Source organism: Helianthus annuus, chromosome 5, assembly GCF_002127325.2.
Source record: "Helianthus annuus cultivar XRQ/B chromosome 5, HanXRQr2.0-SUNRISE, whole genome shotgun sequence".
NCBI classification, from domain to species: domain Eukaryota; kingdom Viridiplantae; phylum Streptophyta; class Magnoliopsida; order Asterales; family Asteraceae; genus Helianthus; species Helianthus annuus.
The window spans coordinates 169,999,214-170,025,843 of record NC_035437.2 but is presented as its reverse complement, the minus strand read 5'-3'; the positions used below and the strand labels follow the sequence as shown (position 1 = coordinate 170,025,843).

General features: G+C 35.1%; 1 long non-coding RNA gene across 2 annotated transcripts; it reads right to left on the bottom strand.

Moving 5' to 3' along the window:
- Positions 1 to 12,016: 12,016 nt before the first annotated feature.
- LOC110942060 lies at positions 12,017 to 15,012 on the bottom strand. 2 transcript variants are annotated; one of them, XR_002594618.2, is made up of 3 exons: positions 14,899 to 15,012; positions 13,451 to 14,709; positions 12,017 to 12,246 (listed from the first exon to the last, which is right to left on the bottom strand). It is a non-coding gene; the product is annotated as an uncharacterized LOC110942060 (long non-coding RNA). The 2 variants fall into 2 exon arrangements; XR_002594619.2 differs by having other exon boundaries at positions 14,823 to 14,979.
- Positions 15,013 to 26,630: the final 11,618 nt, after the last annotated feature.

Below are 26,630 nucleotides of genomic sequence, written 5' to 3'. Positions count from 1 at the left end.
GAAATACTTCAAAATAAAAAGTCACTAAAAATAAGGTACTTCACGAAAACCGACGCTTGTTACGATTTTCGCCCTTTTTACTAACCACTAACCAACCACCCACCTTTAAACCCAAGCCTTCACCAAAAAAGTCCTCTTGATATTTACAAAGGTAAAAAGTTAAAAAGGAGGAGGATTGATTGCTTGGCAAGCCTATGGAAGACGTAAGTTCCGTGCCGCTCTCGAGTGATTCACTAAAATATACACCTTCGGCCGAGTGTTGAGTGATCTCCCGTGAGGTATGTGAACTTGTATATAAATGGAATTTTAATAAGGCATGCTATGCCCAAATAAGTAATTTATCTTATGAAAAGTTCAAAATAAATCATAACGAATATGATTGTAAATAAATAAAAATAAAGCCTATAAAAACCTTGGATTCCCGACACTCTAGGACAAGCTAAAAAACTTCTCTTCTACCTATTCCATTTGGGAGTGTAAGCCACATTTAAAGAGTTTTGCTTGAGGACAAGCAAAAGTTCAAGTGTGGGGGTATTTGATGTGTGTAAAATGCAACATATAAATCACATCAATTAAGGCATAAAACTAACCCTTTTTTAGTACTAATGTTGGAAAAAGAGTGTTTTTGTCTTCCTTTTGTATTTTCAGGATGAAATGAGCTCAAAATCACAAAAGAAGCAAAAAGACAGCTAATTCTACCATAAATACAAGAAAAAGGAACAAAAGTGGATTGCCCGGACCCTCAACGGCACCTCCCAAGGCAAAGGAGAAGAAACAGAGTCAGAAAACGCCCCGTGTCCAGCGAACACGGGGGCGTGCCCAGGAAGCAGCAGAAAAGACAAACCAGTAGAAGCTTCCATTGCCCACCACGGGGCCGTGTCCAGCGAGCACGGGGGCGTGGTGAAAGTACAGCAGGTGCATTAATTGTAATTCGCAATTACAATTAATGAGGAGAGAGAGTGTCAGGCGGGCACGGGGCCGTGTCCAGCGGACACGGGGCCGTGTCCAGCGGACACGGGGCCGTGTCCAGCCTTCTGTTCAGCCTATAAATAGAGGAGCTTGGCTTCATTCTCTCTCATCCCTTGGCACACCACCTCTCTCACACCTCATCCACCACCCACCACCACCATAACACCATCATCCACCACCATCATCCATTGTCCATCGTAGAGTGTGTGAGTCGTCTCGGGATCCAAGATTGATCGTAAGAGTTCTTGACAATCAAGTCCATGTTTGCCTAAGTCTCTTACATCACTTGGTGAAGACAAGTGTTTAGTATAATACTTTTTATTTTTAATCTTTTGCACTTTTTATTTGGTTTTGTATTAATGACTTTAATAACTAGTTGCTTATGTTGAAGGTGATCTTTCCTTATCGTTTGTCCGTGGTGTCTTGGCATTATTTTACTGTCTATATAAAATAAAAGATTTTCACCATTCATATCTCCACGGTTGTAACAATCCTATTTTTATATAAGAATTACAGGTTTGATTAAATTTATTAACCACTAGTAACTAGTTTATTTTTAATATAAATATTCAACCCAAATAGTTTTTAAACACTATTTTTATAAAGTGGTTGAAATTTTATATTAATTAATTGGCCTGTATATGGGTGACCTTTCTAATAAAATAAAAGTCTATAAAAAATTTATATTATTAGACCGGTAGATTATGGGTAAGTTGATTATAAGAAATATAAAGTACCTGGATGGGCCCAGGAACCATTTACTAACTAAACTTACATTGTATTTTGAACCTACTTTATTTTTAATGAAACTTAGACCCAAATGTAGACAAAAATATTCTCATTCCAAAGACATATTTATTATTTCCTAGAACGTCATATTTTAAAAGTTATACACGCCAAATGAGTAAAATAGTTAAATTAATAAATAATAATAATAATAACAATATAATATAACAAATAAAAAAATTAACTTAACATGGTATACATGACACAAGTTTCGTGTCCCCTTACATTTCATGTCATCCATTTTAATAATAATAAAATAATAAAATAATAAAATAATAAAATATATATGTTTACAGTTTACTAGTTTCGTGTCCTATATTCAATTTCATATATGTTTTGGGTCCCATTATTTATAATAATAATATCTTTCATAAAGAAATCAAAGATAAGAATGAAAATAAAATAATATTTAAACCTTACACATATGTGTGTACGTGGTGTTCAAGTAGTGTAAGTGTCCTCTTTCAAGTAAAATAAATTAAATACTCTATTACTTGTACAGGAATTTAACTGGCTTCTCTCAACTATAAATAGAACATAGAGCATTCACAATACTCAATTTTTCTTCTATCTCCTGTGTCACCTTTCTCATCTTGTCTATATATATATATTTCTATTATCATTTATAATAGTAATAAAAGCTCTGCCTCATTTTAAGTATTGTAACTCCCGATCACCGCTACCCTTTCCGATTGATCTGAATCCCATAACGCATGTCAAGGCTCTGCCCGACTAAGTTCGATTGGATTCTATCTCGGGACTTCGGGACAAGGTTGAATTAGGGGTACTATACTTAACACGAGTGCATTATATTTTTAATAGCCCAAAAGTTATACCCAAAATTTATACCAGGAGTCCTTCTAGTTGAACCCTAAAGTTACACAGTGGGTCCATTCCTTTTTCCCACCATTTTATTCTCTTTTTGTAAGTTACCCAAAACTATTATTTATTATTTATTATTTCTATTTTGTAAACAAACTTTCATCAAAAGTCATGCCTATTATTTTATTTACCCAATAGGGAACCATAGTTGAGACACCCAAGTAATCCTGCACAACTCCTAAAATTTTTATAACAATCAAAATCAGGATCAGGGCCCCTAAAAACTCAGGGGGATATTCCCTACTTGACGATTATCCTTATATCTCGCTGTCTAAATTGAAAATTATCGTTCCGTCGACTCAGCAGGCCTAAGTAGGTGACGAAGCAGGCCTAGCCTACTTTGAATTCCCACGCGACACGCGACAGATCCCGGGGATCCTGTCGCGACACGCGGGCGGTTCCAAATCAGACTATAAATAGAGGGGCCTGGGACTTGATTTCTGGCATTCGTTCGACGTTCAAATTCGTTTCCTACGTTGAGTTATTATTCGTTTACTACCAAACACACACCACACTCGAATCGTTGCCGCGGAACAGGGTAATTACTCGATCGCTATTACGATTCATTTCCGGGATCAATATATCTAAAGAATGTCTAAGTGCCGCCCATATTGGGTTATGCTTTGTCGTTTGTCGATAATTCGATAAATGAGTTGAAGCATTATACTTTGTCGTTTGTCGATAATTCGATAAATGAGTTGAAGTATTATACTTTGTCGTTTGTCGTTAATACGATAAATGAGTTGAAGTATTGCACTTGGTCATTCATTGGGAGAATTTGATCTCGTAAATTATCGTAACTGCTGTATTGATCATTAACCCGGTTTTGTGTGCATCATTTTCTAAATTAGGATTATTAGTCTCAATACACTTACAATCAAAGTAGATGCTAATTCTCAGAAGAATCTGAACCATAAAGCTTGTTAATTCAAATACTGCATGCTGATTTGTGAGTCATTCTCTTTTTATCAATTGTTTTACAATACTCCAAACCAATTTTTCAAAGTTATAATTACAGTGATTAAGTTTATGTAATCACCAAATTACAGTCGGTATGTGGGGTATTGTGCACAGTATTATTATTGTTTTAATCACATTAGGTGGGCGAGCCTAAAAGAAAGTGATATACGTCACTCATTGGGCCAGCCAATGGTGATATGACCACAGTCACAGAGCTGGTCTGTGACAAATACCTATTCTTGAATGTTGGTTGATAATAAACATATGTAAAAACTCTTAATACTGTAAATTATAACAAATATATCGTTTTCAGTAAAATGAATGATTCACTCAGTATTTCCCGCTGACAAAACCTTTTTAAAACGCGTTTCAGGTGATTACAGTAGATTGGAGTAAGGATTGGATCCGGCACTAAAAGACTTCAAGAAGTGGCTTATTTTCAAATTAAGAAATATTGTTTTTATTAAAAGCTACCTTTGTAAAACATGGAATTTATTCCATCTTTTTAAATAAAATCCGGTGTTTCTAAACTCTGATATTTTTCCTAACTCACGGTCCTGATGAAATTTCCGCTGCAATGTTTTTAAAATAATCACCGGTACCACTGGACTGCTCACGGCACCGATTCCGGCTAGATGGGGTCGGGGGTCGTGACAACGGTCTATATGGAGGTATGTTGGCTACCTGGTCGGGGGTTAAGGGAACGGTTTGGTAAAGGTCTTGCCCTTGTTCAGCGTTTAGAGGTCCTGCTTGGGACCTGGGTCAAATTTAGTAGGATCTCCTTCAATGCCCATAGGTATTGGATGGCGGGGATCCAAACTCTTTGACCCCCTCATAAGTTAACTACTATTAATACTATAACCCGGTTATTTAGGACTGTATCCCTGCTGACTCAGACTACTTAGCCGAGGGTAACGTCACCGCCAAAAGCGGGGCCTACCATAATTTGCATTAATAACTTAATTCATTATCTTTCAATAATCCGACCCTTTAGGATTGTATCCTTGCTGACTCAAACTACTGGGTTGAGGGTAACGTCGCCTTCAAAAGAGGGGCCTACTACAATAACTAAGATAATCTCTTAAACAAGTGCAAAAGTGCGAAAATAATCAAAGGTTATACTAATACACGTGTCGGATCCAAGTGATTCATCTTGTCTATCTGTTTTTATTTTTATTTTTATTTTCAGCATTTAGTTAGTTTTATTTTTCTTAGCTTAAAACATTTTTCTAACTTTTTGATTTGATTAGACGTTGAGGATAAACCGGTATTAAAAGCTCTTGTGTCCTTGGACGACCTCGGTATCTTACCAACACTATACTACGTCCACGATGGGTGCACTTGCCCATATGTGTGTTTAGTGTTAGTGAATATCGTGTTTTATAAATTTAAAACTTGGCTAAAAGTGTAAAAAGGGGCTTAATTATATATTAAAAACATATACACACTGACACGCATCAACTATCAACTTGTATCTAAATTTTGTCGCATATGGCACACGGTCTTAGAAGAAATCTATTCATATATATACTTAATAAGATTTCTATTAAAAATGTCCCTAAAGTTTCTCATGATATCTGGACATTAAAGAAATCAAATAAAGTCTAACGTATGTGTGATAGGTTCCCACGTCACGTAGCTCATTGAAACTTCTCTTGTAGCATTCTAGAGATATTAAAGATCAGTGGGAGCATTAAGTGTCTTAGTAATAACTTGCAATAGTTGCAAGAGGTGGGGAGTGAAAATTTTACATTACCTAAATTTACACCTCTTGTACAAGACACCGCTCCATCACGACATTGTTCCATCAATACTTGTTTCCTTAAAATCTAATGCTACTCTTACAAAAGTTTCATTGTTGCTTAATTATGGGCACACTTAGATTTCTTAACATAATCCTCAACAAGATAAACTACAACGACTAACGTTATTAACTTGTTGGTCGTTAAATATTGACCCTAAGCATGCTGAGTTCCTAAAGATTTCTAAGGTTAGTGGGAGCAGTCAAAGTCCTTATTATGACTTGCAAGGAATACAAGAGGCGGGGTGTCACACCCCGATTTCCACGTGTCTCACCGGTGGGCCCGGTGGGGGATTATCGTGACGTAGTTGGCAACAAAATAGTCAAACCACACAATTATATGAATGCACAGCGGAAGCATAAAGATAAATATATTTCAACATTTATTGTAATATCAAAGTATCACCATTGTTGAAATAAAATCCACAGGGGATCAATAATAATAACAAAAGTATTGTTCAACAGACGAAGGCATCCTTAAGCTTGCGAGACTCTTTTAAGATGCTAAGGAGATATAGCCAGCCAATTACGTTTAGTACCTGCATTTAATCTTTTTGGGAAAATACGTCAGTTTACACTGGTAAATACATTCAACCAACACTTTGGTAAAATGTTTAATAAAATTGATTTGAATGCACAAGGCACAAACTCTTTATAACTTAGGATAATTTATAATTAAATCTTGTAAAGAATTACATGTTTACTATGCGTTTGGTCGCCCGGGTCGTGCCGGGTTAAAGTTTAATAGACACACCGCATAGTATAAAACCGTGGCGGGAAAACCAACGGCTATACCTTTATAGTCATGGACATAATGCCGGGTGTACGCCTACACCCGGATGTCAGGGTCGTGGCCATTTCGTAAAATGTTGCCAAGGATATCCGGGACATGGTCATTAAGCCCCCAAAGGCGTAAAGCCAACAAAACAAATTTTTAAACGGGTCACATTGATAATACCCAACTACTAACGAGTTGGGGTCAATTGCCCGACCAAGCGGTATTTTAAATACCGTAACCCAAGCCCGTATAACGGAAAATAAGTTAAAAGTATTTACCTTTGCAAGTATAAATCCTTGATCGAAATAAATTGCAGATAGCTTTTACTGGTCCTCCTAATCTGGAACGAAGGTTTTTATAATAACCTATTAGAATCCTAACGGGTCTTTAATTAAGCTTAAGCTTAGACCGGCTAGTTTCAAAGATACGGTTCGTACGCACGATTAAGCGAAGACCGGATAGAATGTGATTTAGACCCGACAAGTTTGAAGACTTGTTCAATATGGGTTTATTATTCACATTCTGGATTTTGAGACAAAACCGTTAAGGTTTGACCCGTCTCGGCCAATTTATGTAAACTCGTTACATAACCCGAACCGTACGCGTAATAAGCGTGACAGGTATACATGAGAGCTATAGACAGGTCTCCTAAGTTAATTATGCCTCAAATATGTTGTGACATCAGTAAGATGCCTTTCATTATGCCCGAAACGTGTTTAAACACCAACTAGGCCCCGTAGGGGTATTTTGGTAATTTCACATAAGCCGAAAAGCTCAAAACTGGAGTCTGAGTTTATCAACCTTTGCTTACTGTTAAAATATTATAATTTGCTTCTTATATCAGTAGGTATTAACCCGGGTATGTCCAATATAATTTTGTCACATACTTTGCGTTAAAAACGCTTAATAAGGCGATTTAAGGCCATTTCCGGGTTCTATACTTAAATCTGATATTTTTATATTTCCAGAAGGCTTAAAATAATCTATTTATCATATGTGATTAGTAGCAAAAGGTTTGAAGTTGTTTAGATATGTAAAACTCATTTTATGGTCCGTAAGGGCAAAACCGACAATTATCGGATTAAGCCTACGACTACTAGTTATGCTCAGTCTAAAATTAATTAAAAATATTTAAAAATCCCAAAATAATATATTACCTCAGTGGGTATTATGTTTGATACCAAAAAGTAGGCTTAACTAGGCTATACGCTAATTACGCCATTTTATTAACATAAAGCATTCATTTTGCGAGAATGAGCATAACTCTTAATCTACAATTCAAATTGATGTAAAACTTTGCATACACGTTTATATATCAGTAATTAAAGTTTCTACTCTTTTACATTTCCAAAAATCACGTTTTAAGGCAATAAGGGCATAATGGTCAACATATGGGTAATTAACGGAATCATGCATTTTAATTGGATAACTAGTGATCCGAGGTGTATAATCACAGAGGGGTATACTAGCATGTAATCTGGTCCAAATAAGGCTCTACGGTATTTTTGAAACATACCATAACGGGTCAGAACTGAAAGTCCAAGTGAAAGTCAAACTATGTGACTTTCGGTTCCGAACCGGGTCCTTATAGTAAATTGTCAAGCTGAACATGTTTAGACATGTCCTTACACTAATTACCAAGTTATATTAATGATAAAACAGGTTATAAGTGTTCTACATTGTTAATCTTGCATAAATCGCATTCTAAACTTTCTGTTGACTTTTTAAGTACACGTTTGACTCGACTTTTGACCTAGTTAGAGTGGTGATCAGGGGGAACCCTTTTAAGAGTTTATTACCCACATAAATACCAACTTATAACTACTTTTAATTCGAGATATGACTGAGCCATTGTTGACTAATCTCGAAGTCAAACCGTAATTACGACGGTTTGATTTTTAGCTAAATAACTAAGCTAAACTCAATTTAGAAAGGATTAGAACACTTACTGAAGTCCTAAGCTTGATTAGGGAACACTTGAGAGGAAGTTGAGCTCCAGAAGTGGTCCTCAAATGCAGATGAAGGTTTGAGGAATATTTGTTGCACAATGTGGCCTTTTATAGGCAATGAAGATCATTAAGATCATCACAACAAGGTCTACAAGGGCTCCTTGATGATCAACAACTGTCCCTTAGTGCTAAGAGATGATTAGGGGTCGCCCATATCTTTGGAAAGATCCTTACATTAATCTTTTACCGTTTACAACAGCCAACAACCAACTTTTTGTCGCTGGGCGTCGCTTACGGACCGTATGGCATGGCCCTTGCGGTCCGTAAGCCTATGGCGGAAACATTTTTACCCCTTCACCCCCTTACGGTCCGTAAGGCAGGACCCTTACGGTCCGTAAGCGCTTAACAGTGGCAAAAAAAATTAACCTTTCAAGGATTGAATGGTCAACTTGCATTATATAATTTCTGAGGCTTGCCTTTAGCCCATACTTGATCAGATGTCTACCCCATTATGCAGTGTAAAGAGATTGATCATGGGTAGGATACATGAACCTAGATTTAAATTGTATTATTTTCTTAGGATCCAATATTAGTAAACTTGGGCATCCATTATTATTAGTAATTACCGGATTAAGATATATTAGATGCTTATTAATTTTTGCTTAGGGTCTTGGGATTTAAAATGACGAAGTCGCTCAGAGGTATAACATTAACGTGTCGACATATTCGAAAATCCTACCGTATATCTTTAATTAAATCCGGGTTTACAATACTTTTGTCGTATGCGACACGTGTCATTTATTTATTGGACACAAAATTTCGAGGTGTTACACGGGGGGAAGAGTGTCATTAAATTCACTCCAAATTTAACTCCGTTTACACCTCTTGTACACCATACTGCACCAACTCTTACAAACTTAGAATGAAAATGATAGCAACCTAACCAAGAGCTAATCCATAAAACTGAAACTTCTAATGAACCCAATAATCAACTCAGGAGGTCATCTAGGTTTAAAAGCCTACTAACTTTGATGATTACATAACCTCCCTAACTGAAGTTGAAATGGATTATGGAAAAGTTTACTGATCCAATCTCTTCAAGTTAAGCCATTAGTGTCAATCAATCTTCTAAATGGAATAAAACAGTTTTCTAGTAAAACTGATTTTATGTGTTCGTATAACGTTTGGGATTTGATTGAGTTATCTAAGAGTGTTCATAACTAAACCAAATCCTAATATAAGCGTTAAGACACTAAGAAGCATGATTGATTGTCAAAGGTTATACTTAGGAAGAGCTAAATTATCAAAGTTTTCTTTGAGGATCATCGCTGTTCTAGTAGCTTATAATTGTTTAAAGCTACATTAGATGAACATTAAAAACAATTTTCCTTAACAAATGGCTGACACATTTACATGTTCATAAAACAACCTGAAAGTTCTAAACTGAAGGTTAAAGAACACTTTATTTGTAAGCCAATAAAATCCATGTATAGGTTAATGCAAACATCATAATGTGATGAAATCTTAACGTAATTATTTTCATCAACAACCAAGTGGATTAATGTACCTACCTCAAAATGAGTGGGAGCAACTAAATTAAACTTGTCTATATAGATGATATTCTTTTGACAAGTATATGTTACATAAGTCAAAGCATTGTTAACACAAACTTTGATATAATAGATCTCAGAGATATCTCTTACGTGATTGATATCATAACATACCGAGATAGACCCAATGGGACATTAGTTTCGTTCCATAAGTTTAACCTTAAATGGGTCCTTACATATGTAACAAACAATACTGCTCTCCTTCAGAGGATAATATGGTAAATGAGATTATTTATTTACGCTTCTTTAATTAGAAGTCTTATGTAAGTTTAAGTCTATACTTGTTTAGATATTACTCACATTGCAACACACTAGATATGTCTAGATTAATGTGAAGCATCTAATGGAGTATTACAATATCTTTAAAAGAAACGAGAGGCTGAAATTTGAAGGAAAAGTGAGAACTAAAAACCGGTTTATTAACTTTGTGATATTCAAAGATCACAAAATGTAATTTCGGGTATATCCTTATGTCAGCAGACAAAACCTATCTCATGGAGGAGTCATAATGCACTGATAATAACAACCTAAGTTATAACGACATAATATAGTCACTAAATGTTGTTGGAAATTTATCAGTGGACTCATAAGTTTATTAACTCCATATAATTAATGTTTTGAAGACTTAGTGTGATAAAGTCAACTACCATGACTCCTTGAACAGTAACAGTTCAAGAGATGCTGCATTAAATTTCGATACACAATTAATTATTCGTTTATGAAAGAATTGAGGAAACTAAGTTTTGTATCGAATACATTCATGATATGCTTAAGGATCCTATAACTGAAGGGCTATTACCCATAAGTCTTATTAAGAGAGCTCATAGACGGGTATTAATTAATGGCCATGCGCAATTGCATATCGTACTATGAATGACTAAGTATTAGTTAATTTTCCTCATCAGTTTGATTTTGTACTCTAAGAATATGTCAAGTCGACATAATGGCATATAGACAAATAAAGTTACAAATCAAATAAAGGGCTTATGCATATTTTGATCATAACGATTAGGTTTTAAATTAAGGCTATAGTATGATTAATGGGGGTCCTGAGTCGCATAATGATTCAACGGCTGTATTTCTCTGATATAGTACTTGTTTAAGGCTAAAATGAGTGTTAACTCCTGATCAGGCTTATCTAATACTCACAGTAAATGATTACTCGGCTAAGTGGGAGAATGTAAGATTAAATATATTTTAATTTATATTTAATCTAGTAGCCATTATAATCATTTACATTATATGGATCAAAATATATAACAATCCTATTAAATAATTAGTTGGTAATTGTTGATGGGCCTAATTACCCTTATTAACTAATTAGGGTTTCCTCCTTGGTGCATGTATAAGGAGAATAATGTGGAGGTTAAAGGGTTAGACAATTACACAAACCCTAATAACACATAACATCAATCTCGCCTCTCTCTCCATAACCGATTCCCTTGTCGGTTTCTTATCATCACCATCATTAGATTGCACCCTAAGGAGGAACCAGACCGAACTGACAACTGTGTCAAACACTGTTGCTGCATCTCCATCTGGATTCTCTGCTGGCCTGTACTGATGCAATCAAAGGTATGTTTTCATGTTTTCCATTATGTTTAAAACAGAACTGATCAACATCTAGCTGTTGGGCCATTATAATGGTAGTCAACATCATATTACTTTTAAAGAATAATATGGATTAGCATGTAATAGTAAATCTCATTATATTGATCAAATAATCGAAAGAAACGGGCTATAAGGTATTAATAGGATTATTGGATAGATGTGTGTGTAATAGTAAGGAATTATGCAACAAAGAGTTGCTAGTGTAAGTGTTTTGTGGATTAACTGCTATAAAGAAAAATGGAACAACTAAGAAGCGCATACAGAATCAAATATAGAAAAACCATACACATAATCGAACACCCAAGAACATCATACATGGGGAAAAGTAGGGACGGTGTAAAGAAGATAGACACATCTGAACTACGCAACATACAAAGCAATGTTGAACCTCTGTTCTTTAAATACAACAATTCATGGAATCTGGTTACGTGTATGGATTGGTGTTGAAAGTCGACCAACTTTGTGATCATAATTAATTTTAATAAAAGAACACGCCGCCTTGCGGCGGTGTTCGATTTCACACATAGTCGGAAAAGGTCTTTTAAGTTGTAGAAATGATCTACATTAAAGAATTGGAGTTACAAAGTTGCAATACTGCATATCAACTAAGTATATTCTATGACAGTATATAGACAATGTTATTTGATGCCAAGCTATGTGCAGCCACGTCTTTAGTGACTAAGAAACATTACATGCAAAACAAAAGCATCATCATCCAAAAGCAACAATAAATATACTTTCCTCAGAAGATATAGATAAGTATGGAAATCACTAAACAAATGCCTTGCCATTAATTCCCAGAGAAAAAGTGCTTAAAAACAATAATTTCTTAATTCATGGTTGATGTGGAGTGTACCCACTTAACCGGAAAGTTTATTCTAAATGCCTCTTTCAGAATACCTGTTGCAGTAACAAAAGTATACAAATTTGACGTTACAATTATACAAAGAGATCCATCACATAAAACTTAAAAAAAATTATACATTACAAATACTACATAATCAAGAATTGAATTCCCTATTTTTTTCCAAATAACTAATCTAATCCAGAGAAGTAACAAAGATTTAAAACTATAAATGCCATATTATAATTCAATATATCATACAATTTAAGTCTTGGTCACCACCATAATTCTTGCAGTTTGGATCTTAGCTTTTCTATAGAAAGAAAAACGTAAGACTTAAATTTTCTAGGACAAAATAATTGCAAGACTTAAATATGTGTCAAATTCTTTCATCTTTATTGTTAAAATTCAAGGCGGATACAACCCGACCCATTAGGGTTAAAATATGATTTTTTTAACCAAGCCAGTTAGTTGGTTGTAAGGATTAAAATATAAAAAACACATCTTTATTGACTTTTGACCCATTTAACACATTTTTTGGTAAGTTCTTTACGATAAATCATGTGATTGGTCAAAAGATAAACTTAGCTCGAATCGCCATGTTTTTTAAATATAAGCATCAAAAGTAGAGGTGCTAAACGGGTCGTGTTCATGGGTTGGCGGGTTTAAGCTAAGCCAAAAACGAAAATTTTGGATGAACCCAAGCACGATCCTAACCCGAAAATCCTGTCATACATATGAACCCAAATATTTGTGGGTTGACCCGAACACAACCCGTTCAACCCATACTTTTTAAATATATTAATTTTTCCAGCAAATTAAATGGTAAAGGGACTATATGATATTAGATACCAATCTATATCTCCCATGATGCATAAAAAGGTGAGAATGTGGCATAAAATTATCAAAAGGACACGAACCAAATTAACTGATCCTCTTTTATGATACTGTAAACTTTAGGCACTATGTAATTCGTCTTCGTGAGTTTTTTTAAACACGTTTGGTAATTTCTTCGCGTCATTACTTAGTATCAATTTTGGCTGATTAAAAGAATTGTCAATTAGTTTGCTTTCATGAAGCTTTACAAACAATAAATCTACTACTTTTTAATTGAAATGTATCAAAATTCAACATTTTTAGATGATTGGTAAAACCTAAATTGCAATTTCCAATTATCATAAGATAGAATAACAGTAAGATCATTTTACTTTTACATCTTGAACAAAAGGCTATATTCCGCATTTGGCGTAATCTAATTACCTTTAACATATCTCTGGTTTAGTTGAGCTGGAAGCTTATATTCTGCATTTGGCGTAATCGATGCCTTCCCAAAAAGAAACAAAAAAATAAACACCTTAGTAATAGTATCTAAATGAAATGTTATACAAATATTGGTAAACAGAAATTTTGGTAATCATATTTGACTCCTTGATGAATAACAAAAATTGCAGAAACAACTTGACAATGACATGTTTATTATCCAAATTTGTTCGGCAACTACTAAAGGATAGCTCACAAAACCCAAACATATCTGTCATTTTTAAGCTATATTCAGTTCATTAGAACCATAGATTTTCAACAATTTGTATAATTGGGTTAATCATGCCAAATAAGGTAATTACTAATGTTAAATGAAAAAAAAAAAGCAAACCATGTGCCTATTTTATCAAAATAAAAAAACATACTTGATGAAGAACACGTTTCAATGACACACGGTAAGAAACATCAGTAGTTATCCAGCGTAGTGCAAAACTGAATACACTAACAACACGCAATCTGAATACACTAATAGGGTTGAAAGATTGAAATCAGACCTGATAGAAGATTGAACCATGAAGCAATGGGTGTCATATAAAGCATAGGTCTTTTTTACCAATAGAAGCATAGGTACTAATGAGATTTTCCCAAGCTGCCCCTTTCGAGTTTCCATGTTTATATTCTTCTGATGTTTTCAGCATTTCAAAAGCTTTATCTGGCAACCCAGATTTAATATACCGACCAGATGCAATAACACAAGCATTCCAATCGATTCCAAGGTTAGAATTGCTTTCCATATTTTAATAGAATTGCTTTCCATATTTTAAGAACTTTTTCCACTTTTTCAATATCGGAAGTAAGTGCGTATGCACTTAACCAAATGTAGTATAACATTCAACTTTTTCATGCAGCAGCGCCTAATAACAAAATAAAAGAAGGAAAAAGTGTTACCTAATCGAAGGTAAATGGATGACCAGAAAACCTACCGGAAGCTAAAACGCCATCGTCGCTAACCCTGTTAACAAAGCCAGAGACACAAATAAAATAACCGGAGATAAGTAGATAACAAAACGAAAAAGGGTAAGAGTGTTATTAAACAACCAAAGGTAAATTGCCGATCGGATTACTCATCTGAAACAAAAACACCAACTTGAAACTTCGTTAGTGATTTAGGGTTCAGCGACGTAACACTCAGCGCCGCCATCACCATCGTTGATTACGGCCTTCACATATACGGAAGACTTCGTTGCCATCGTTGGGTTCTAGAAATCAGATTCAAGAAAAACGAAATAAGATTCAAAAAAATAAACCCTAATTAAATGAAACTTCACCCATACATCATCAAGCTGTGCAAATTGATGGACAAAGACAATACCGATAAATAATGGATGATGAATCAACGTAGAAGAAGAACAGACGTGTTGATATCTAGGGTTTGTCAAGGAGTGTACCTATTTGTTGAATTGTTTGGAGAAGATGATGAATCCAGTAGAGCGATGAATGTGAGGGAGGCTAGGGTTTCAAAAATTGAGACATAAGCTTTTATATGATCCAAATGATTAAAGCCGGTGCGTTAAAAACCCAAATATCCGACCCGAATTAAAGCCGGATCCCGCGTCCCACTTAAATGGATGCATAACATTGCTTCCCACCTAAAACCTCCACCATAACATGCCACGTCAGTAAATGGTTCCACCATCACATGCCACATGGCCCAAATCCTTTTCATTTATTAATATATATAGATATAGATGAATAGATGCAAACAATTATGATTTCTCTAAATTACATGTTATACTGTGTTTTATGAGATTTGTCTGTTTTTACAAGGTCTTTGTATCAATAAACATTTTAAATTATGAACTTCTTTATGCTGCTTTATATAGTATCTTGAGGGTGCATAAGGCTTAGGAACCATTAGGTTCTGAGTTCGATTCTCACAAGAGTGTTTTTCTCAGATTTATTAGGTTTCCTCCTGAATTGATGTATATACATTATTGTCTACTGGAGATTTATATGATCGGATAGTTCCGCTGGTGACGCAATATTGCTCCAGTAGTCGGTCAGTAATCCAAATTTACCGTTCAAAAAAAATATCCAACTTGTATATTCATAGTAAAATTAGTTTTTTTTTCACAGTTACCAATGCATACATTTTACTATCCAACAAATACAAAAGTTATAATTCCATGACATGAGAGGCTCAACTTTTTCCAAGGCCTCAAGCCAAAATTCTAAATTCAAGCCTCATTTCATAAGATGGTTGATAGACGTTCATTTTCGAAAATAAACCATAAATTAGTTATTGATATTTAGCAAATCTCAATAATAGCCTCTTTATATGTTTTCAGTTGGCTATTATTACTATTTAAACAACCAGAACATCATTATTCTACTTTTATTTTCTATTATAAAAACCCGATGTAATATACAGGTCTATAACTAGTAATAATATATTAATTAATAAAAAAAAATTGGATATCCCTTAAATAATAAAACGGTTGTATTCAAGGAAAAACATTTATGATGGTCTTTGGGCTTTGGGCCCATGCGAAAGTGAAACCATGCATTGTGCCTTGTGAATATCGTTCGAACTCCTAATTTCTAAGCCCATAGATCATATTATGACGACCTTTGGGCTTTGGACTTTTCTTGACATTTATGTGTCACAACTCACAAAGCCCTATTACTTCAAGAGGTCTAATAAAATTGCTCATGAACATTGTTACCAAAATACCCATCACCAAAAATTGTTAAAAACCCATATATTGGACATTATTGATTTATATCTTAGCATACATTAAAATCACATTATGTGACGGAGTCTAGTGTTTTTAATGACGGTCTTCGTTTCACAAAAGTATGATTGTACTTTCAAGCTTAAAAAATATTAAGATTATTACTAATAAAAAGTCACTTTTTGGAAGCATCAATTACCAAGGGAAAATGTATCCAAATGCGAGTTCACTAATATCTTTTAAAGTCAAATGCTTATAAATATATTTTTATTGATCATGCATTTGCTTTGTTTATATTGAAATCCTGATCAACTTTATTGAATCATAAAAGTAATAACAATGTTTTTAACATTAACAATGTAAAATAATATACATAATAAATAAATATGAAATACCAATTACGCCCTTGTACTTATAAATGATAGTACATTCAAACTTTTATTTGAATTATTTTAATTTTTTAAAGTGACGATATTTTTGTCGTTTTATGTTTTTTACACGGAAATTTGACCTGAATTGATATAATAAAAAAAAGGTAAATATTTGGCAGAACAAAGAATATGTCAAATACATATCTTTTGCACATAATTTCTCCACATATCATAAGTGACCGTTTTTATCTTGGGCGACAATCTTATGGTCGTCGAGAGCGTCTGCAATCAAGAGGCGAAGGACGCCTTTGGGCTTAGGTGGCTCCCTCGTGGCAAAGAGAGGAGTGTATTTCAAAGGTAGAAGTTTGTGGCTAAGGACAACCATGGATGATAAAAAAAGAGGAGATTGTGACAGACATAGGGTGGAGAGAGACCCTTGTGAGATCCTTAGAAGGTTTTTCTTTTGGGAAAGCCGACGTGGAAGGCATTTGGCATTAATGACAGATTTTTTTATCACAAGACCTTTTCCCTTGTCGTGGTTAAAAACGTTTTCTCCAAGAACATGCATATTGCACATAATTTCCTACACGAGTGTTTGGCCTTTTCGCGACGCTTTTCTTGTCACTAAACACTTTTCTTTTATAGTGGTTGAAAATGATTGTTCCTTAGAGACAAAAGAAGCCTCAAAAAACCTTTTACATTAATGCCCATTACCAAAAAAGAGCCAAAAGCATGTATATATTGACATTATTTTCCAGCATCTCATATGCAACACCTACCTTGTACTATTTGTAGCCCTTTGCATTCATATAGGGGTAAAGTTGGAACACATTTTGTTCATCAGATTGCATGTGAATTGGTACCACAATTCCTGATGAGTACACTTTGTCTTGAGACAATACCTTCATCTATGCTTAATATGCTTGTTTCTATTGGCATTGCACTACCAACCTATGCTTGGTTTACCCTGTCATTCCATATTTATAACTTTTTCCTTATGAATTTTTTGAACCATTTATTATCTTAATGTTTAAAGCATTTGATTGGTGTAGTTTGGTTCTATGAACATGTTTTCTGATGTTGATTATTGACCGAACTCCGCATGAATGAGGTTAATGATGATCATCAAGAGTGTAACAATTCCGTCTTCACATTTTTTTTTTCAATCGTTTTTTTACACTCGTGTCACATTTAAACAAAAAACCAGTAGTTTAATTATTTGGCAGATTGGATTTAAATAACATTTAAACAAAAAACCAGTAGTTTAATTATTTGGCAGATTGGATTTAAATAATCCAACCAGGCTGTTTTTGGCCAATAATAATCTCAACTGAGTTTATTTTCGCCAGTGGTCCAACCTTTTTCAGTTTGTTTGTATAATGGTCCGCCATTAAAAATAACTTAACGGAGTTAAGTTTTTTTTTTCCAAATTACAAATCGATGTTTTAGGGCTTTTGATCAGAACAAGGATACGCGTCGATAGATGTAAAGCTTACCTCGAAACGATGCTTTAAACGGCTTGATTTTTGTTAATTGGAAGTTTAAACACCTGAATTGATGTACCGTTTTTGTCGTTTGGAGCATTGTTTCGAGGTAAATTTTACATCAATCGACTCGTATCCTCGTTCTCATCAAAAGTCATAATACATCAATTGTAATTCGGGAAAAAACTTAACTCCGTTATGTTAACTAACGACGGACCATTATACAAAAAAAATGAAAAAGGTTGGACCACTGTCGGGAATAAACTTAGTTGAGATTATTATTGGCCAAAAACAGCCAAGTCGAATTATTTAAATCCAACTTGCCAAATTATTTTAACAAAGACCGTGGTTATTTCTTATATGTTGTAGACAATGCTAATTTTTACAAGTTGATTACATCAAAGACCGTGTTTATTTCTTATACGTTGTAGACAAATAGACAATGCTAATTTTTACAAGTTGATTACATCAATATGAAGTGCATAGACGTATTTCCAGTTTTCTATTTCAATTGAAGAAATTACACTCGTTAAAAGATAGTTTGTTTTAACTTTAAAATTTCTTTGAGCCACCAAAAGTATTTACATATTAAAGATGTAAATTTATTTATAAAGTTAAGAGACATGTAGAAAATGACAAGAAGTTGATATACTTATTTATATTTATATATTGCACGAAACATGGTTTGGCCATTTTCACCCTTCAAATTTTTATTTTAATTTGGCATGTGCCTCGATATAATTGTTTAATGCATTAAGAAACATGGGAGATCATGTTAACTTACTTAAAAACTACGAGCCCTATATCTAGGTAAAAAGGGTCCTATATTTTATCTCACTTAAGGGGTGGCATCATTTGCGGATTTGGGTTTTGGGTATACCCGAATTGAGTAAGAGATAGTAGTGTAAAAGGGTGGGTCCATGGTTTAGGCGGTAGGGGTGAGCAAATTAATTGGCATAATCGATAAGACGATAAACGAATAATAACCGAATCGATTTTAACCAATAACCGACTTAACCAATGGTATTTGCTATGAAATTTGTTTAACCGGCGGAGTGGTTATGGTTATGGTTATGAATCTTTGGTTAACCGATATAACCGAAACCGAACCACACTTATAATGTTAAGTCTATCTAATAGATTTTCGTTTAACACTAACCATGTAGAGATTTTTACTAAGATAAAAGTATGTTTATAACAAAATGATCTTGATGTATGTGCCATTTGTTTTAATATCCTACATTGGTGGTTTAACAAAAAAAGTGTAGTCTTGTTTGTGTTATATAAAAAAAAACCAAAACCAAGTCTAATATGGTTGTTTCCATTTTTTATTTTGTACACTCATTGGGTTAAAAGTTACGAACTTTAGCCGAAAGTTAGTTTTAGTTGAAGTTTTTGGTTAATAACCAAAATAACCATAACCAAACCATAACCAAATTCATAACCGATTAACCGTAACCAAAATTTGGTTATACTTATATAAAATCCCATAACCGAAACTAGCGGTTATGGTCGTGATTAATGGTAAAAACCGAACCAATCCAAACCGACCCATGCACACCCTTAGTTTAGGGTAGTGGTGCCACCTATTAATGTGTTTTGGGGTAGTTTAGAGTAAAAATGAGTAGACAATGTGTGATTGGTGGAATTTCGGGTACATTCGGGTTGCCCCCCCCCCCCCAAGAGAATCCATAGTCGTGAGATTCCCACAAATGACCACGTCATCATCTTCCCGACTTCACCCACGGACCACCCAACATCTCCCGCAAAGCATAGATCACATTAACGAGCTGGTTAGAACCTAGAAAATATTTCGTAGTCCTCTAGGAACACGTGAGCAACTACTCGAATCAACAAGGAATTGTATCGCCTTTTCATGATTTTGGGCCTCAACCATTTAATCCGAATTGATTAACGTTCTTAGTTAATAGTTCACGTCTTTGCCAGGGATGTGAACTTCTCTCATAATATAAAAACACCACAATAATCTGACTTATTTTGGATTTAGTCTAAACTAGTTCGTGTCATTTTTGGGTAAGCCCGTGAGTTGATTTGTTTACCTTTATAAATTTTTATAGTGACAATTGTTTTTATAATTTTTAGACTTTCTATTTTTTAGTTTATGGTATTGAAAGGACTCTTTTTACTCTCTTTTACAGTTTAAGTGACAATACTTATATCCAATACAAAACGTGACATATACCTCACATAGTCACATATGACCATACTACAATATCTAATCAATTTCGTATCAATAGCTAGCCTAGGTACCTATATTGTCTTAATATGTCAACTATTCATGCGGTGACATGTGGCATCAATGCCACGCACATCCACGGAAGCCATGTGTCAAGTCATAAATAATGCTTCCACCTTCTTTGGTAGAGATAAAATAGAATCTTGGAAAAAATAATTGGGAGTGCTTATTTGGGTTAGTTCGGTTCAGTTACATATTAAAGCTATAAATCTATAGAATTTGATAGATGTTTTGGTTTTTATATTTTTATAATCAACTAGGCTGTTTTGGTTGCTGCTAAAACCGATAGGCGTTTCACTACCGTTTCATAATGGCTGCCCATTCCATCATCAACGTTATCCAATGGTTTACACGCTTCTCAATCCTCGCGGCATTCTAACTAGCCTGTCTTCTCCTCCTCTCTTCTAGAGAGGCCACTAGCGCCTTAATTTCACCTCACCCACATTGGAAATATATAGTCTTTGTTTTGGTTGAAAATAGTTTGTTATATTAGGGTGTAAGGGGCACTCACCTAATAGGTGAGTTCCCTCTCTTACGCCCAACCAATCAATCAGTGTCACGTCAACTCTCCTCTTAAACTTCCCTAACACCCCATTTTGATGGCGGCACTCCCCTCTTAGGGGAGTTGGGTTTTTTTTCTTTTTTTTTTTGTGTAAAATTATGCATGTTTACAACTTTTTTTTACTAGACGATGCCGTGTCTAATAGCTCCGCTTGTTGGATGAGATTTTGGAAGAAAATTAAGCTAGTATCGCTTGACGATGCATCTCCATCGTCGGGAAAGTCGGGTAGGGTAGAAAGAAACGGAAGCTTGGAATCCATTTTGTATTTGAAACATTTGAGTTTGAGAGTGTTGGTGTGAGTTTGAGAGTGGTGAGTGTGGTAAAAAAATTGATTTAGGTTGGTTAGATATATATTGTTTAAAAAAGTTGATTTTTTTTTTTATAAAAGTGACCGTTGTCAAACGGTCTATTTCCGAAAATCGTGCCAAACCAAGCGGTGACTCCACACCGATCCCTATCACCGATTCGGGTCCTCGCTTTGATGGCGGCGGTGTTCCCGATCGGTGACTAGGGTCACCGAACCCCCTCCCCGCGAACGCCCCATACACCCTTATTGTTGGCTGAATTTGGACATGGATGATCTCAAGAAAATTTCAATTATTAAATACATATATTGTTGGGATTGAACCCTACCAGAGAAACAAATAATGAAAGCCAAAACTGGATCACTACAGTGGATTAGTCATAAGCAGTTGTTTACATTAAGCTTTTCCCTTGACAGTGACTCCAACATCTGATATGCTCCAAGTACTGCCCTTATCAACAACTGCTGATCCTGTAAACTACTGTTAAGCCAAAACACTGATGAAGCTTAAAGGCTGAAGCTCAATCTACTGACGGAATCTAAGCACTGCTGAAGAATTAAAGCACTGCCCATTCAAGGTCTGATCACCCTTTGAAGAAAGCACTGATGCTCAAACAACAGTGGTTGACTACATCAGTGGAATGAAGAATCAGTGTTTATACATCAGTGATTAGAATGCAATCAGTGTCTATATGGTCAGTAGTTATAGAACAGTAGACAGAGTTTGTTAGTTTGTTAGATGTCACTTTCATGGTGACGTCAGCTGAGATGCCTCAGTGGTTTGGTTTGCCTATAAATGCAACAGTATCCTGTACTGTTACATTTGATTGACTAAGTGGGTTATTCTCCTATAGTCCAATCCTTTCATCTTGTGCAATCAACCTTGGAGCATCAGGCTGAGGGGGAGTTTAGTTTAGTAAGCATGCTTTGTAATCTTTTGCTTTGATTTGTAATCTTTCGACTAATGCAAATCATGTGTTTATCAAAACTATTCTCTTCTCTGATTGTGTTTACAAAGTTTGTTGTTCATTTCCGCTGCACTTAAACTCTGTTCATTTCTATTGATTTGTTCAAATTATACAAACAAACACAATCATGATAGCCTCCGATCCTAACAATTGGTATCAGAGCCCAGGCAGTCAAATTCGATCTAACAATCAATTTGACATAACAGTTCAGCTCAAAATTCATTGATACTAAGGTTGATTGTATTTAGTTGAAAACAGAGTAACGAGAAATCATGTTCAAAGTGATTATTCAGATACTCTGTAAAACAACCAAGATGTCATAAGGCACACAAACTTCACATAACAAGTGATATCATGCATAAAACACCTATAGTGCTCAGATCTGAAATTATGTCTGATAACTATGGTATAATCACTTCCTTTACAAAATTGATTTCAAGTGCTAATATAAAGTTTGTGCTGTTTCCATCGTGTTTAATACTAAGGTATGAACCTCTTGTCAACAAAAACCCGGTTTCATAAAAACAATAGTGTTTTTGTTAACATAAAAGGAGGGAAATTAAAACTTTAGTTAATACATCTTATGTGTTGAAAAACAAGTTGAGAATCCTGCTAAAAAGGAACAGATAAACTCTGTTAAGAACATATCGAGAAAATCATATGAAAAACAGACTAAATCATAATGTGATGTGAGATTTGACATAAGCATGTGCAAAAATGTCCAAGTCTCTCCAAACATTGCTGTAAAATGATTCTGGTCTAAGTATTTTTTTCAATAAAATCCTCCTAGTAAGTATTTTAGTACTTATGAATGGGAAGGGTGAAAAGGGAAGAAGAAAAATAACAAAACTCAAAAGTGTATTTATCTCCAAAAAACTTTTGAAATCAAAAGAAAGGAGTATAAATATAAAACAATTGAGAGTCCAAAGTAGGGTAAACAATGGTCATCAAGCAATCATGTGCATTCATTGATTCAGGGAAGTTCTGGGAACAATAGTATCACCAATGATGAAACTGATAAGAGGACTAGACAAATATTTTAGAATCCTCACATGTCTCCTCTTTTGCAATCAATTAACAAGGAAATGGTCACACAAAATAGTTTCAAATCATTGACCATTTTTCTAAAACTTGAGAATGATATGACTATGAGTTTTAATTGTAAAAATTTACCAGATCCTTTTTGATGTTGTTGTCAGAATAACCTTCAATTTTTTTTAAAAAGGTCTTTCTCAATAAAACAGGATATATTACTCTTTATTTTTCTTTAGAATAATATATTTTGTACTTTTACTTGTTTTTGATAATAAAAGTATCAATCTCCTGTCAGGATATAGAACCTTTATTTTTATTGGTGATATTATCCTTAAAAACAGATCAAAAGGAAAAGGTACTAGTGCCAAGGTCATATCAACCTCAAGTCTGTTTTATCACAGATCAAAAATTGATTGTTAATGGATTCTAAAATACTGAGATACTCATATTCTAATTCAAATAATTAGACACAAAATGAGTAACCTTAGTAAAAAGGTTTTCATCATCTGGGATACTTAACCACTGCCAGAAATAGAAAACATGTGGTAAAACCTAGAACATAAATTCCTTGAAAAAACTGCTGACAAATTAAACTTGATAATTTGCATCTAAAATGTAATTTGTTAAGTATAGCATTTCTGCAGATGTATATTAACAGATGTTGGACATGATATTGTGTTTTCACAAGACAATCAATTCCCACATCTAAACAAGCAGATGCTCAAATTTTACTTGTTAAAAGTTCAAACACTGTTGCACTAACAGTTGCTGAGCTAATGGTCTTTCATTTTCTTACCACTGTCCTTCCCCTAACTACTGTTGTGCCCAAACATCTGCTTTCTAAAGTCTGTCCACTGCAGTCAACGCATGCTCTCTCATATTCTTGATAAGCACTGTTGTTCAAAATCAGTGTTCTATCCACTGATATGCTATCCACTGATAGTAAAAATCACCCACTGTTTCATTTGTTACCGTTGTAACTACTGATGGTTGATCCATCAGTGGCTCTCTCATAACAACTGTCCTCCATTATTTAATCTTTCATCAGGGCTTGGCACGTGTTCAGTTTTTAGCCATCAGATCGTTGTAACCGCTGCCACATCAGCATTCACTTTTTCCCTAAATAAAACCCTGACCAAAACCCCAAACAGGGTTTCACTGTCGAATTGAATTCTAAAACTTCTCTTCTCAAAGCAGTTTCCCACTCTTCATTCCAAAATCATTCTTCGATCTTCTTCATCAAAATGACGAAATCAAAATCGAGATCAAAATCAAAATCATCTTCTTCTTCTACTTCCAAAGACGCCACTCAAATGGCCGCTGAACCCATCGAAATACCATACAAAGCCCCTCACAACTACTAAGGTCTACTCACAAAACTCACTACCACCAACACCTTCGACTCCATCATCGACACCTTATCTGCATCAAAGTACAAAACTTTGCTAACAGCAGATGCTCCCATTTACCAACAAGCCTAGAGAGAGTTCTGGAAAATTCTATTCTTGAAAAACAAGATAACATCATCATAGCCATTAACTCCTCTATACAGGGTAAAGCGATTCAAATTACTCCACAATCCATTTCAGAAGTCTTTAAACTCGATGATCAGAAAGGTAAAACTTCTTTTTCTAAAACCGAGTTGAAAAATGATTTCTTGAATAGGGGGTATGCAGAACAACCAAAAAGAGATACCTTACAAAAAGGTTATTTCCCTTCTGCACCTAGGTTTTTATTTCACACTCTTTTGATGTGTGTTTCTAATAAAACAACTGCTTTTAACGAAATACCATTAAAGATCCAATGCCTGGGATATGCTATTTTAAATAATGAAAATTTTAATTATTCTCAGGAGATCTTTAATGACTTGGTAAAAAATGTTGAAAACAAATCATTTTTGCTCTTTCCAAGGTTTCTAAGCTACTATTTTAAACAAAATTTGGAAAAGAAAATGAAAATTTGCTCAAACAAGGTATTTATTTTCAAATAAATGGTTTAACACCTGAAACATTCTCTAGAATGTTGGCACCTTCAAAAACAAAAGCAGAGGTGCCTGAGCAGAATTTAGCAGATAACACTGCTCCTCAGGTATCGGCTGCTGAGCCCACTGCTCCAGGTGATCATAGCAGCACAACCACTGCTTTGAAACCCACACCTGCCATTACCAAAAAGACCAAAAAGAAAATATCCAGAAAGCCTACCAAACCCAAAACAAAGGCACCTCTGGAAGATGAGATCCCAGAGCCACTGCCTGTGACAACACAAATGTCACCTATAACCACTGCTGCTACTTCTTCACAGCAGATGGAAGAAAGATCTCCACCACTACCTCAAACTCCTCCTGCATCCTCACAAAAGGATCAGGTTGTAAACACAGGGACCCCACATTATGAAGCTCTGGACCTACTTGGATCCATCTTCCTCAGTCCTGATCCCAAGGACATGTCTCTTTCAACACCCTTATCTTCACCCCTCATATTACCACAATCCATGCTACCTTTGTTGCATGCAGTTGATATAGCTCAGACACAAACCAGTTCCTCTCAATCACCTATCACTGAGAGTATACTCCCACAAGTGACTGGGTCTGATGTTTATACCTCTGTTATCCTAGCAACAACTAAGGAGGTTACACTGCAGGAGTTACAAGTAATTCCTGTCAGTAGTTCAAGTGGAGCAGCCACTACAAATGTTGAACCCACTGGTTTACATTTGGACAGTGGTTACTGTTATGGGTAAAATTCTGAGCCCATATCCTGGGAAATATCTTGAGTTATATCTTGATTGTATGATATCTGCTCATATCCGGGATGCTCATTCAGGATATTGGTAACATCCTGAATGGTATCCTCAGGATTACTAACGGGTTATGTGCAGGAGTACGCGTCCAGATGGAGCAACGTTCACAAAGACCCTTTCTCCGGGAGACTCGGTCCAAGTCGTTCAAATGAAGACGTTGAAGCCGCATTACTCGGTCTACAACGTTCACAATGGAATATTCGGAGCATCCCATATTTGTAGGAATTTTTGTTTGTATTTCGTTACTATAAATAGGTGGGTATATCAGATCGAATAGGACATCACAGCTACACTCACTACACTCTCACACTTGTTCTCTCGCAACTTTTACTTTCACACAAAGCATTGTAATACTTAGCGATCTGGTCAATATCCTGCACTGTATCCTAAAGTTTGAAGTAATAAGAAGAACTACGCAGCTGCGATTTTCAGCTCCCGAGGTTTTATGCCGGCGATCTAGATTGATCAAGGGCTTTCCTCGTACATCTCGTGTCATTTCCTTTACTTTTTGCTCATAGTTTGATCGTAGATACAGCTCAATATCCTGAGCCGTATCCTGAAAACTGTTTTTACAAACAACATAACAAGCATATTTCCGGTACACTCTTTGGCACACTACCTCACTTAACTAATTTGATCACTTAATTACTTCGGTAATTTTTGAC